This window comes from Rattus norvegicus, chromosome 2, assembly GCF_021556685.1.
Source record: "Rattus norvegicus strain SHRSP/BbbUtx chromosome 2, alternate assembly SHRSP_T2T, whole genome shotgun sequence".
Classification (NCBI taxonomy): domain Eukaryota; kingdom Metazoa; phylum Chordata; class Mammalia; order Rodentia; family Muridae; genus Rattus; species Rattus norvegicus.
Genome location: NC_141535.1, coordinates 180,425,593 through 180,438,606, shown reverse-complemented (window position 1 = coordinate 180,438,606; position 13,014 = coordinate 180,425,593). Strand labels below are relative to the sequence as shown.

At 39.2% G+C, this 13,014-nt stretch overlaps 1 long non-coding RNA gene and 1 pseudogene across 1 annotated transcript; one reads left to right on the top strand and one right to left on the bottom strand.

Moving 5' to 3' along the window:
• Positions 1-2,603, bottom strand: Dnajb6-ps8 (DnaJ heat shock protein family (Hsp40) member B6, pseudogene 8; annotated as a pseudogene).
• Positions 2,604-5,249: 2,646 nt separating this feature from the next.
• On the top strand, positions 5,250-7,463 carry LOC147996373 (uncharacterized). The gene is made up of 2 exons (XR_015672230.1): positions 5,250-5,300; positions 6,256-7,463. It is a non-coding gene; the product is annotated as an uncharacterized LOC147996373 (long non-coding RNA).
• Positions 7,464-13,014: the final 5,551 nt, after the last annotated feature.

Below are 13,014 nucleotides of genomic sequence, written 5' to 3'. Positions count from 1 at the left end.
TTACTTGTTATCCAAGCGTAGCAGGTGCTCCTTGCCATTTTTCGTCAGGGACGTTAAGTGTCCATCTTCTTCAACTTCTACTCTTTCCTGACCGTTCTGTACAATTCTCTTTACATGACTTTTTTGTCATTAACTATTTTAGTTGGAGTTGCCCATTCCCATTGCTGCCAAATGACACTGAAGAGAAGGAAGTGAGACCGCCTATGACCTAGTGACCCGAATGGAGTAAAGCCTGTATCAAAAGCAGGAAATACACGCCTAAAAGAAGGAAATCCACTGAAGGCAGAGAAAGGAGCCAGCACCTCCGCTTCTACTTCCTCCGGGACCCTTTCTGTTCCCAAAAAAGTCATCAAATGGGTCTTAGAAGAAGTCAAATGAAAATGGGTTCCCTCCACCAAAAAATTCCCTCAAGACATCATCTAGGTTACGGTATGTGAAGCCAAACTCAAATGGACTGTCTAAATGACTTCCACCTCCTTCTCCACCACCATTTAATCCTTCTTTGCCATATTTGTCGTAGATGTCCCGCTTTTTAACATCTGATAATACCTCATATACCTCAGCTACTTGTTTGAATTTCCGCTCTGCTTCTTCTTTATTTTCAGGACTTTCGTCCCTGTGCCGTTTAAGTGCCTGTTTTCGATACGCCTTTTTAACGTCCTCAGGTGAGGCATGTCTGTGCACGCCCAGCACAGTGATCCACCGTGTTTTAACAGACTGTTGGAACAAATCCGAGGCCAGTGAGGGGGATGTCAAGCAGCTGGTCTCCTCGCGGCTCTGTCACAGCTGTGCTGGTGGCAGTGGTGGAATTTCCTCCCTCTTTCCTTTCTAATTATTTTCACAATAATAACTCTGTTAGTATGTAAGTGGGAAGCTTTCCCATCTTTAGTGTTGCCTTCAGTGCCTTTCTTTGGTGTCATAAAGAATCCATGTAGAACTGGATTTTCTTCCTTGATTTTATTTCACGGCATTTTTAGTTTTTTAAATTTTACAATGGAAAAGGATGTTTCCAGAGTTCTTTGACACTCCATTCAGTTTTCCCTTATAGCAATGTTGCTACCGAGCTTAGAATACCAAATTTGCAAAACATTGTATGTGAGCTTTTATGGGGTTATTTTAGGGCATATCAACAGTGGTCATTTTTTCCCCATTTTTCAACCTAACTCCCCTTTCTCTTTCTCACTGTATTATTATTATTATTATTATTATTATTATTATTATTATTTTATTTCCTGCCATCTACTCCTTTTGGGTGTATTTGATTCTTTTTTGTTCTACAGCATTTTGGTGTGCTATGAAACTGCTAGTTTATGCTCTCCTGACTTTCTTTCTGCAGGCACTCAGAGCTATGAGTTTTCCTCTTAGCACAGCTTTCATTGTGTCCCAAAAATTTGAGTATGTTGTGCCTTCATTTTCATTAAATTCTAAAAAGTCTTTAATTTCTTCCTTTATTTCTTCCTTGACCATGTTATCATTGAGTAGAGCATTGTTCAGCTTCCTTGTGTATGTGGGCTTTCTGTTGTTTTTGTTGATATTGAAGGCCAGTCTTAATCCGTGGTGATCTGATAGCATGCATGGGATTATTTTAATCTTCTTGTATCTGTCGAGGTCTGTTTTGTGACTGATTATAAGGTCAATTTTGAACAAGATACCATGATTTGCTGAGAAGAATATATATTCTTTTGCTTGAGGATGAAATGTTCTATAGATATCTGTTAAATCCATTTGGTTCATAACTTCTCTTAGTATCTCTGTATCTGTGTTTAGTTTCTGCTTTCACAATCTGTCCATTGCTGAGAGTGGGGTGTTGAAGTCTCCCACTATTATTGTTTGAGGTGCAATATGTGCTTTGAGCTTTAGTAAGGTTTGTTTTATAAATGGAGGTGCCAGAATTGAAAGTTCATCTTGGTGGATTTTTCCTTTGATGAATATGAAGTTTCCTTCCTTATCTTTTTGATAACTTTGGTTGAAAGTCTATTTTATTAAATATTAGAATGCCTACTTCAACTTGTTTCTTGGGACCATTTACTTGGAATTTTTTTTTTTTTTTTTAGCCTTTTACTCTGATATAGTGTCTGTTCTTTTCTTTAAGGCCCTCTATTTAGAAGAAAGTTTTCTTTAATGGAGGGTGTGGACTACACTTTTCTCTGGACTATAGGAACAGATATATAATGTACAGTTGGGGATTATACTACTGAAGTAATGATTGTGGTAAATTTGCCTCAAAGATTTATGACCTGTCTGGCCCTGTATAGTTGCCTGGGTTTCAGTATCAGACATTGAGTAGATCCTAAATGTAATCATAGAATAGTTGGATAACCCCAAGGTATGCCACAAGTATGGCCTTGGGTTTCTTAGGCTTGATGCTCCTTTTGTGCCTCACAGGAAAGCACCTGATAACTGAAGCCCTCAGTCTGTCCACAGTTTACTCTCCATGATGTTCACGTTGGTTGAGGTTTAAGTTTCCAGAGATCACACTCAAGGCTAGATTTCAGTCTTCTTCGAGCAAGCATACCTACCTCATACATACCTACAGTCAGGCAAGTAAGCTGAGGACCTGGGTGTTGTCTTGCCCAGAGGCAGAAATGTGGAGTAGCTACCATCTCAGCTACATCATCCTAGAAATCCCAAGGTTAGCCTGGCATAACTGACACTGGACAAATCAGGGATCAGTTCCTGACCTCTCCCAGTAACTAAGGCTACTGTAATAATGTGAGCAGAATAAGTCAACCCAGATGATACAGTTATTGACTCTGCAAGGTCATGTGACCACACATACCTCAGTCTGCCTCAGATGTTAGGTATTTTTTTCCCCAGTGATTCAAGTCTTTAGGAATAGCTTAAATGTCACTGAAGATGGTAGCAAGAGACTTTTATATCACCAAATATCTACAGAATAAAATGTGTTCAACTAGGGTTTATAAGAAAAATTATAATCCACAAACAAGCTTGAGGAATTTGTTTTAATTATGTTAAACATTGTACGAAAAAAGATTGAATCAATTTACATTATTAAGAGACTTAAAGTTGTAATATACATTTTAGGAAAAACCATAAACTAAAAGACAAAAATCACATCATTTAACTAAGAACAAATTTGAGAGCAGGAGGGAAAATATTTCATATGAACTATTCATAAAGGTCTTTACTTCTCTTAAGATACTTACAGTCCTGAACAAGTCTTTGCTAATGAGTTGTTGTAGTTATTCCTGGGAGGGCATATGGCTCTTTAGCTCTTTTGTCTCATATGCAGGAGTATACAGACAATACATCATAGCATATGACTGTTCCCGTGTTTTTTATAGGTGATCAACTTAATTTCCTACATACCATATGAACCCTCTTTCTAACTTTCTTGTTAGTAATATGCCATCTAATATTACAATTAATAGCATTCAGTTTCCATGAGAGATATGTGGTGGTTTCTACAGATCCAGCAATATTAAAAAAGTTAAGACCAGAGTACCATATTAAAGGATGATCAGATGTAAATTCATGAAAAATCTAATATAAAAATATTTTTAAGACATATGCAAAGCAACAGACAAAAAGGAAATGTATTCTCTCTGGTATCAACCACTGCTTTATTATTACTAAGGTTTTATTGATTTTAATTATAGTTATTAATTTATTATTTTATTATTTGCAAATTTTGTTTCTTTGGGACATTCTCATACACATTATTTATTGAATAACTCCATCTTCTTTTCTAAATTATAATTTATATTTTTCATTCATTTAATTTATATCCTGCTCACTGACCCTCCCTCTCAGCCCCCATACAATTCTGCCCTCATCCCTCATACCCTTTTCTTCTGAGTGGGTGGGGGGAACCCTGAGTATCCTCCCACCTTGTACTTCAAGTCTCTCCAAGGCTAGGCGTCTCCTCTCCCACTGAGGCCATAAAAAGTAGCACAGCTGGAAGAACACATCCCTCATTCAGGCAAGAGCTTTTGGGATAGTCCCTGTTCTAGTTGTTCAGGACCCACATGAAGACCAAGCTCTACATCTGGTACATAAGTGCAGGAGGCCTAGGTCCAGCAAGTGTATGTTCTTTGGTTGGTGGTTCAGTCTCTGAGAGCCCCAAGGGTCCAAGTTAGTGGTTTCTGTTGGTCTTCCTGTGGAGTTCCTAGCCCCCTGGTGGCCAGCTATCTTTCTTCCTATTCTGTGAGTCCCTAGTCTCCATCCACTGTTTGTCTAGGACTCTCCGTATCTGTCTGTGTCAGTTGTTTTCAATTATTGTTTCTGGGGCAAATATTTTGTATTTAATTGCATTTTTCTGTGTATGTCTGTGTTTTATTTGTTCAGTGTGTATACCTTTCTATGTTTATGTCTGCATATTTGTTTGTGTGTGTAACTGTATCATTGTAGTTAAGAAGAGGGTGTTATACGCCCTGAATCTAGAGTTACAATTGGTCCTGAGCTGTCCCACTTAGGTGTTAGGAATCAATCTCAGATTCTTTTCAAGAGCAGTGTGCATTCTCCACTGAAGAGCCATCTCTCTATTGGTGTGTTTAAATATCATACTACCCACCACATATTTAACAGTTTGTAAAAGTCTGTTGGAAGCCATATAAGAGAATTTTATTTTTCTTTATCCATGTCTTGGCATTTCATTCTCCTGAATATTCCATGGTAATAGTTTAAGTGGGAAATGAGACTGACTCAGTAGTCTTTCAGAATGACACCTCAGCATGTCTTGGTGCTGCACCAGATCCATCATGCTGGATTTTACTGCTTTAGATGTTTAAAGTGTACCCACATAAGCACAGCTGTGAAAGTATATGGATGGAAGCAGGCAGGCAAAGATTGTCAACTATTTTTAGCTTAGCATGCTTTAGATGTTTAAAGTGTACCCACATAAGCACAGCTGTGAAAGTATATGGATGGAAGCAGGCAGGCAAAGATTGTCAACTATTTTTAGCTTAGCATGCTATACATCACAATAAGAACCAGCAGAAAAGTAGGATGATGAAGAAATGAGTGGTGCCTAATGCAGACACCCTGTAGGAATGCCAGGTTTAAGGATCTATCAGTTCACTTCCTCATCTCATGCCTAAGTCATGCTCTAAGATAGATGCAGCTTGCCTTGCCTGCAAAGAGGAAGGTTGATGAGCAATATCTTATCATGATCTGTCACAAAACCATGTGGGCGTCAGGAGGCAGGGCATCCCATCCCTAGCCACTGTCTCACAGGCTGGGACACAGCCCAGGTTTAGAATAAAAGGACTGATGGAGAGGGCCCTTCCATCCACTTATTGGCTGAGATACTCACAGATCCTGTTCTACCCCTCATCTTGGTAAGTGTCCCCTGGAAGTAAGGTCAAAGACTTCCAGAGTGGAGCTAAACTAGAGCTGGAAAGAAGAGTGGAAAGGAACTCTTAGCCTTGTGGCCAGAACTGATAGATCATAAAACATCTGAGGTTTGAGGCAGTGGTAGCTTTGTCAGACACTAGCCACAGCTTTAGTTAGGGAGGCACTAGGAAGTCTTGGGTAGTCTGGCTCTGGAGAGCGCAGAGTGACTTCAGTGTTATAGGTCAGCTTAGGATGGAGTGCTCAGCACGGATAACTATGCATCTAGACTCCTTTCCAGGGGGAGGGATGGCTTTTAAAGAAAATGCCTTTTTTTTCTCTGACAATGAAGAGCTAGAGCATGGAAAGTTTACAGGACTTCACTTTGGTTTGGGAAAGAAAGTCATTCTTCTGGGATATGCTCATATATTTCTTTGATATGAGGGATACCACTAGGATGAAACTGACCTTTCCACTCTTAGCCTTAGCAGTTGGTAATTTGGACACATCTGAACTCTGGCCTCATAACAAGGGCTAGTGTCCCCATATCAGGTTGGAACAAGTACTGCTATTCTTTTGTCAGTGGTTGAGCTTACTCCCTAAGTGTTCTCAAGGGTCCTTTGAAATACTGACCATAAACTAAAAGCACCTTTAAGTACTGATTGATCTTTCCTTTACAATTAGTCATCTCTGGCACACATATGAAAACTTAGAATAGCAGACCTTTATAAAATGTCACTAGGCATTGATTTAGTGCTGCAACATTACAGGGAACAATATCTCATGTGCTTGTGTTTCTGATGTTCCAAAGACGTGAGAAACAGGATGTGATAATCTAAGTATATTATAAATGTACTGACTATAGATGCTGTTTCTATGATGATCACTAATGCTTCTGTGTGACCTGGATGGGTCAGGATGCCTCAGTGTTTGGTGTCTGACATGTGTGTGATTTTCTCACAGCTCCTGAACACACATACCTGAGATGTCCTGCCAGCAGAGCCAGCAGCAGTGCCAGGCCCCTGTCAAGTGCCCTCCCAAGTGCCAAACCCCAAAGTGCCCTCCAAAATGCCCCCCAAAATGTCCTCCCAAGTGCCCCCCTGTGTCTTCCTGCTGTAGCCTGGGTTCTGGGGGCTGCTGCAGCTCTGGGGGCTGCTGTGGCTCCAGCTCTGGTGGATGCTGCAGCTCTGGGGGTGGAGGCTGCTGCCTGAGCCACCACAGACCCCGCAGATCTCTCCGTCGCCATCGTCACAGCTCTGGATGCTGTAGCAGTGGTGGTAGCAGTGGCTGCTGTGGTAGCAGTGGTGGCAGCAGTGGCTGTTGTGGTAGCAGTGGTGGCAGCAGTGGCTGCTGTGGCAGTAGCCAGCAGTCTGGAGATTGCTGCTGACCTGGGTGAGGAAGACTTCAGTCAAGTGGTGCAGGAGGAGCAGAGTCTCAGAAGACTCCCCAGTGCTTGATGATCTCTATTTTCCTGCTTCCCTCCTTCCATGTCCTCTGGTGTGCTCAAACGTCCTGGCAAATGATTTTCAGTCTCCTCGGGAAATGACAATTTCCCTTTCCCCTTTGTTGCAAATTAAAAATGTCTTGACAACAATTCTTGACAAGAAGGTCACTTTTTTTCTCTCTCAGAATCATCCTGATTAACATCCCTTCATCATCTTCTCCTTCAAGCAGAGCATGACACCTAGAGCTATTGTCCTCTTTTACATATGTATGTGCTTCCTATGACTTTATACTGTGTATTTTATCTGTTAGAAAAAATTCTTAGTCTTTTTAATAGTAATGTCTGTGTGAACAATTAGAAATGGCAATCACTTCTCACAATTATAAAATAGGGAAACAAACCCTATGTCAAGGGAGTTGAAGGTGTATGTCCACTCTTAGACACTTATTAGAAGAATGATTATTTCACACTCAGATTAAATGAGGACAATTAGGACATTAGTCAGTCATTTCCTTCTTCACTTTTTTTAGTTGTTCTCTTCTAAACAAATTTGTGAACTAGAAATGCATAAATGTACACTTTTTCCATCATGTAACTTTTCTCTTATAACTGATGTGATATAATGTGAATTTCCTATTGGCTGATCTTTGGCAATGCTCTCATTCTTTCCCCTGTCTTAGTACCTGCTGTATTTATTCTTGACAAATAAATGCTGAGTTCATCAGTGGAGAGTGAATTGTTAGAAATCTTTTCATATTCCTGCTCACTATTTCTGTGTTTTAATTACTACATATTACTGCAGTATTGCTACACAAATTTCTCTTTGATCTTGTACTTTCCTTCATGTCTCTAACTCTGTCCATTGTCATTAGTAGGAAAGAGACTGTCATCATTTTCCCACCATCACTTCCACAGGAGTGTCTCTAAAGTACACTCACCCTGTCAATTCCCAGTGTAGTCAAGTTTACACACACACACACACACACACACACACACACACACACACACACACATGTATAAATGTATGTGAAAATGTCCCTATAATACTTATTCATATAGCTGCATAAAACTTAAGCAAAATAAAATTCATTCGTTTAAATCTAAGTTTATTCTTAAATTTTATTTAGAGTTATATGCCCCAAAGAGCAATGGATACTCTATGAACCCTGTTGAGAACTAATCACATGCAATTTGAACAATTTATAAAACAGCATAGCTCACTATAATATATAAATGGATGTCGAAGGTCATTCTGATTCTCAGGAATCTCCCTGACACCTGGGACAACTAGTTGAGTTATCAATTCTGTAATGCCCCACTTGCTGGGACCCTAGCAAGCCCAGCAGCCATGAGGGCTGTCCTGTCTGCTTTGCACTCTGTTTTTTTTGTTTGTTTTTGTTTTTGTTTTTGTTTTGTTTTTTGTTTTATTCACACCTCTAACTGCAACCCTGGATCTATACTCCACAGCTCAGAGCTTATCCTACCTCCCAGGAGGTCTGCTGCCACCTGAGATAACCAGTGCTGCCTGTTTTCCTAGAGGCCTTTTGCCACTGAAGACAACAAGAGGTGGTTTGCCATTAAGGACTACCATCACTATCTGTAGTCTCAGAGTCCTGCTACCAACAGGGACTACCAGGCCAGCCAACATCAGAGACAATCAGATGATTAAAGACCAGTGTAAGAGCAGATTCAACAAAAACCAGGACAAGATGGCACCATTAGAACCAAGCTCCCCTACTATAAGAAGCCCTAACATACTTAAAGATATCCTAACATATTTAAAGAGCAAGACAATGACCTTAAATTACATCTTATGAAGACTCTAAAGGCCTTTAAAGAGGAAATAAATAAATTCTTGAAGAAATACAGGACAATACAATCAAACAGAGAGAGACCTTTGAATAGGTAATAAATAAATATTACCTATTTATTTATATAAAGAATATAAATATTCCTTATATTTGAATACATATAAAGAAATACAGGAAAAAATGCAATCAAACAAGTAAAGGAAATGAATAAACCTGTTCAAGACCTGAAAATGAAAAAGAAAAAAAAACAATAGAGAAAACAGAAACAGAGGCAACCTTGGAGATGGGAAAACAGAACAATATGAAAGAGAACAGAACAATAGATGCAAGCATCACCAACAGAATATAGAGATGGAAGATAGAATCTCAGTTGTAGAAGATACCATAGAAGAAATTGATACATTAGTCAAAGAAAATGCTAACTCTAAAAATTTCTAGCACAAAACATCAAGGAAATTTGGGACCCTATCAAAAGATTCAACCTAAGAATAATAGGAATAGAAGAAAGAGAATATTCTGAGACTTAAGGAGTTAAGGGGCAGGAAATAGCTTCAACAAAATCACAGAAGAAAATTTCCCTAAGTTAAAGAAAAGGATGGATATAAACATACAAGATATTAACAGAACACAAAATAGATTGGACTACAAAGGAAAATCTACCTGCCACAAAATAAAACACTAAACATACAGAACAAAAAAAGAATATGAAAAGCTTCAAGAGAAAAAACATACAGACAGACATGTCATAATTACACCTGACTTCTCAACAGAAACTCTAAAAGCGAACCAAGTTTTGCAGACTCTGAAACTAGATGTCAGTTGAAACTACTATACCCAGCAAAATGTTCAATCACCATAAATGAACAAACCAAGATATTCCATGGCAAAACCAAGTTTAGACACTATCTCTCCACCAATTCAGCCCTGCAGAGAATAATAGAAAAATATCTAACACAATGAAAGTAACTATATCCAAGAAAACACAAGAAATTAATAATTTCACAGCAAAACCAAAGGGAGAGAAACACATACACACACACACACACACACACACACACACACACACACACACACACACAGAGTAATACCACTAACATCCAAATAACAGGAACTACCAGCCATTGGTTACTGATATATATATATCATAACATCAATGGACTCAATTCATAAATAAAAAGACACAGGGAAGGGCTGAAAAGGGGTGTTGAAACTGATTCAAAAAAGCAAGCTGGGGTATTCATTCTAATATCTATTAAACTAGGCTGTCAATGAGAACTATTCCAAAGAGATGGGAAAGGACACACCATCATCAAAGAAAATCTACCAAGATGACATCTCAATTCTGAACATATATTCTCCAAATGCAAGGACACCCACATTCATGAAAGAAGAATTACTACAGCTTACATTGAATCTCACACATCAACACTGGAAATCTTCAACACTCCGCTCTCATCAATAGACAGGTCATTGAATCAGAAACTAAACAGAGAATGTTCTTTGGTTGGTGGATCAGTCTCTGGGAGCCCACAAGACTCCAGGGTAGTTGAGTCTGCTGGTCTTCCTGTGGAGTTTCTATCCTCTCTGGGACACTCAATCTTTCCCTCAATTCTTCCACAAGACTCATAGAGCTCCATCTAATCTTTGGTTGTGGGTCTCTGCCTCTGCTTCAGTCAACTGCTGGGTGGAGCCACTCAGAGGACAGATATGGTAGGTTCCTGTCTGCAAGCAGAACGAGTATTATCAATAGTGTCAGGGAATGGTTCTTACCCACCAGATGGGTTTGAAGTTGGGCCAACCATTGCTTAGTCATTCCCTCAGTTTCTGCCCTGTCTTTCCCTTCACCTCTTTTGGGCAGGACAAATTTTGGGTTAAAAGGTTTTGTATGTGGGTTGGTATCTTTATCATTCCAGTGGGAGTACTGCTTTGCTACAGAAGGTGGCCACCTCAGGTTCCATATTCCCCCATTACTAGGAGCCTCAGCTAAAATCACCCTCAGACTCCCTGGAGCCGCTCCCATATCAGGCTCTGGAACATATTAGAGATGCCCCTGTCCCATAGCAGCTGATTTCATTTCACTCTTATGACCTTCTCTTTCCTTACCTGATTTTCCCTACCTGCCATGACCTTCGCCAAACCCTCTTCCATCCATGTTCCTCCTTCCATCCACCTCCAATATCTATTTTATTTCTTCTTCAAAGAAAGATTCAAGCACCCCCCTTGGGCCCACGTTGTTATTTAACTTCTTTGGGTCTGTGATTTGTAGTGTGGGTATCCTGTATTTTATAGCTAATATCTACTTATGAGTGAGTATATACCATGAGTGTCTTACTGGGTCTGGGTTACCTCACTCAAAATGATATTTTCTCAATCTATACCTTTGCCTGCATGTTTCGTGATGAACTTGTTTTTAATAGCTGGATAGCATTCTATTGTATAGATGAAACATGTTTTCTTTATTCTTTTTTTCCATTCTGTGAAATAATATCAAAAAGGAAATTACTTCCTTACTTCCAGCATACAATGACAATATATATATCTATATGGATATATATATATATATATATATATATATATATATATATATATTTCTAAAGTCAGAGCTACAGGTGAGTGCTGCTAAGTTCAAGCCTATCTTCCTATCTATCTTGGAATGAAGCTTTACCCCACCCCCTCCTTAAATCACATTTGTATAAGCATTCTTTTTGTAGTTGATTTCAAGTATGGGAAGTTCATTTTTACAGCTGGGATACACACACATACACACATACACACACACACACACACACACACACACACACACACACTCCAAAAGAGAGGAATAGGGGCATAGTGAGAAAATATTGGACCAAATAAAGAGCAAAAGCCAGCTGGGAAAACTCCAAATCTTATAAATCCATGTCTGTTGTCAAAAGGCTCCTATGGCTATTCCCTTGTAGCTCTCTTGACTAGAAGACCCTCTTCTCTACTGGGCTGGATACACTCTTTGTGTGTAATTCTTATTGAAAGACACCCCCAACATGTCTGGAATTTCCAACATGTTGGGGTTTCCAACAAAATCCAGGCTTCACCCTCACAGATTTATGCAATGGCCTCTAAGGCCTGCTCTTCAGACCTACCACATGCCTGATCTCAGAGGTTATCCTCAACCATAGAACAATATTCCACAAACCCTTTATTTCTGTATTCTTCATGACCCTAAAATCAGAGCCACAGGGTCAGTGCTGCCAAGCCTATCTTCCTGCTTGGAATGAAGCTATACCCAACCCCCTCCTTGAATCACATTTGTATAAGCATTCTTTTTGTAGTTGGTTTCAGGTACAGAAATTTCCTTGGGAAGTTCATTTTTACAACTGAAGCTTAGCTGGGTAGAGTCTTACCCTGAAGTCACAACTCCCTTTATTTCACTAAGCATCTTGGTACTTAACTCCTTAAGTACTAGTTACAGCTCTAACATGAAACATCTTGCTGTTCTTTTTCTTCTCAAATATTATGCATTTCTGTTTCCTCCGCTTGCTCTTTTGTATTGTAGACCTGCATACAAGGGATTATTAAAGCCACACAGCAGAATTCATACTCGGCTTAATTGAAATCTCCTGTGTTGATGAAATTAGTCTGAAATTTTTCAATTTAGCCTCAAGAGATTTTTAGGAAAAATGAAGAAAACAGCCACTATTTCAAAACCAAAATGTCACAAGCATGGTCTGCTAGTATTGTTCCTAACCTCCAGTTAGGCTTCCATAGTCCATGTTGTTCTCAACAGTGTTACCATCCAAGATTCTACTAGGGTGGTCTATTAAACCTTGCTTATCTTGAAGATTAGAACTGTGACTTCTTTCCTCTTCCTCTGCAAGCTCATACCTGTACATTTTCCTGAATTTCTCATCTCCAGCTCTTTACTGCCATATTGTGCAGCTTTGAGACTAGTGCCTACATGTGTTCTCAATCATTTTTCTGTTCCTTTGGTAGGTCTTATTAAGCAAATATCCTTTGTTCCATTGTTTGAAGGAGCTCCCTGACTTTTATTTGAAGTGGTGAATGTAATACATATGATACACAATGTAACATATACATTGTAACATATACATTTTGTAAACCTGTATGTAAGGTGACTACTCCTTCCCTCATCTCTATAAACTGTAAACAGGACTACTACTTGTACTTTATTGGGAATGGAAGGCCAGATCTCCTTACTGTGTATAGTTACTTAAGGAAACGACTCAGCTTTTGTAGTTAGACCACTCAGTGTTTTTAGTTAGACCACTTGCAACTTAGTGTTTTGTTGAGTAACCATTTTGCAGGAAGTATTTCCATTTAAAAACATAAAAGATTAATGTTCCAATTACTTGTAGCTTCCCCAGTATCAATTAGGACTGTTTGTGGGGCACTTGGGAACTGTTTTTTTTTTTTTTTCTGTGAATTTTATTTAATTTGAAATCCGGATTAGAGTGAAAGCAGTGGGAGTGA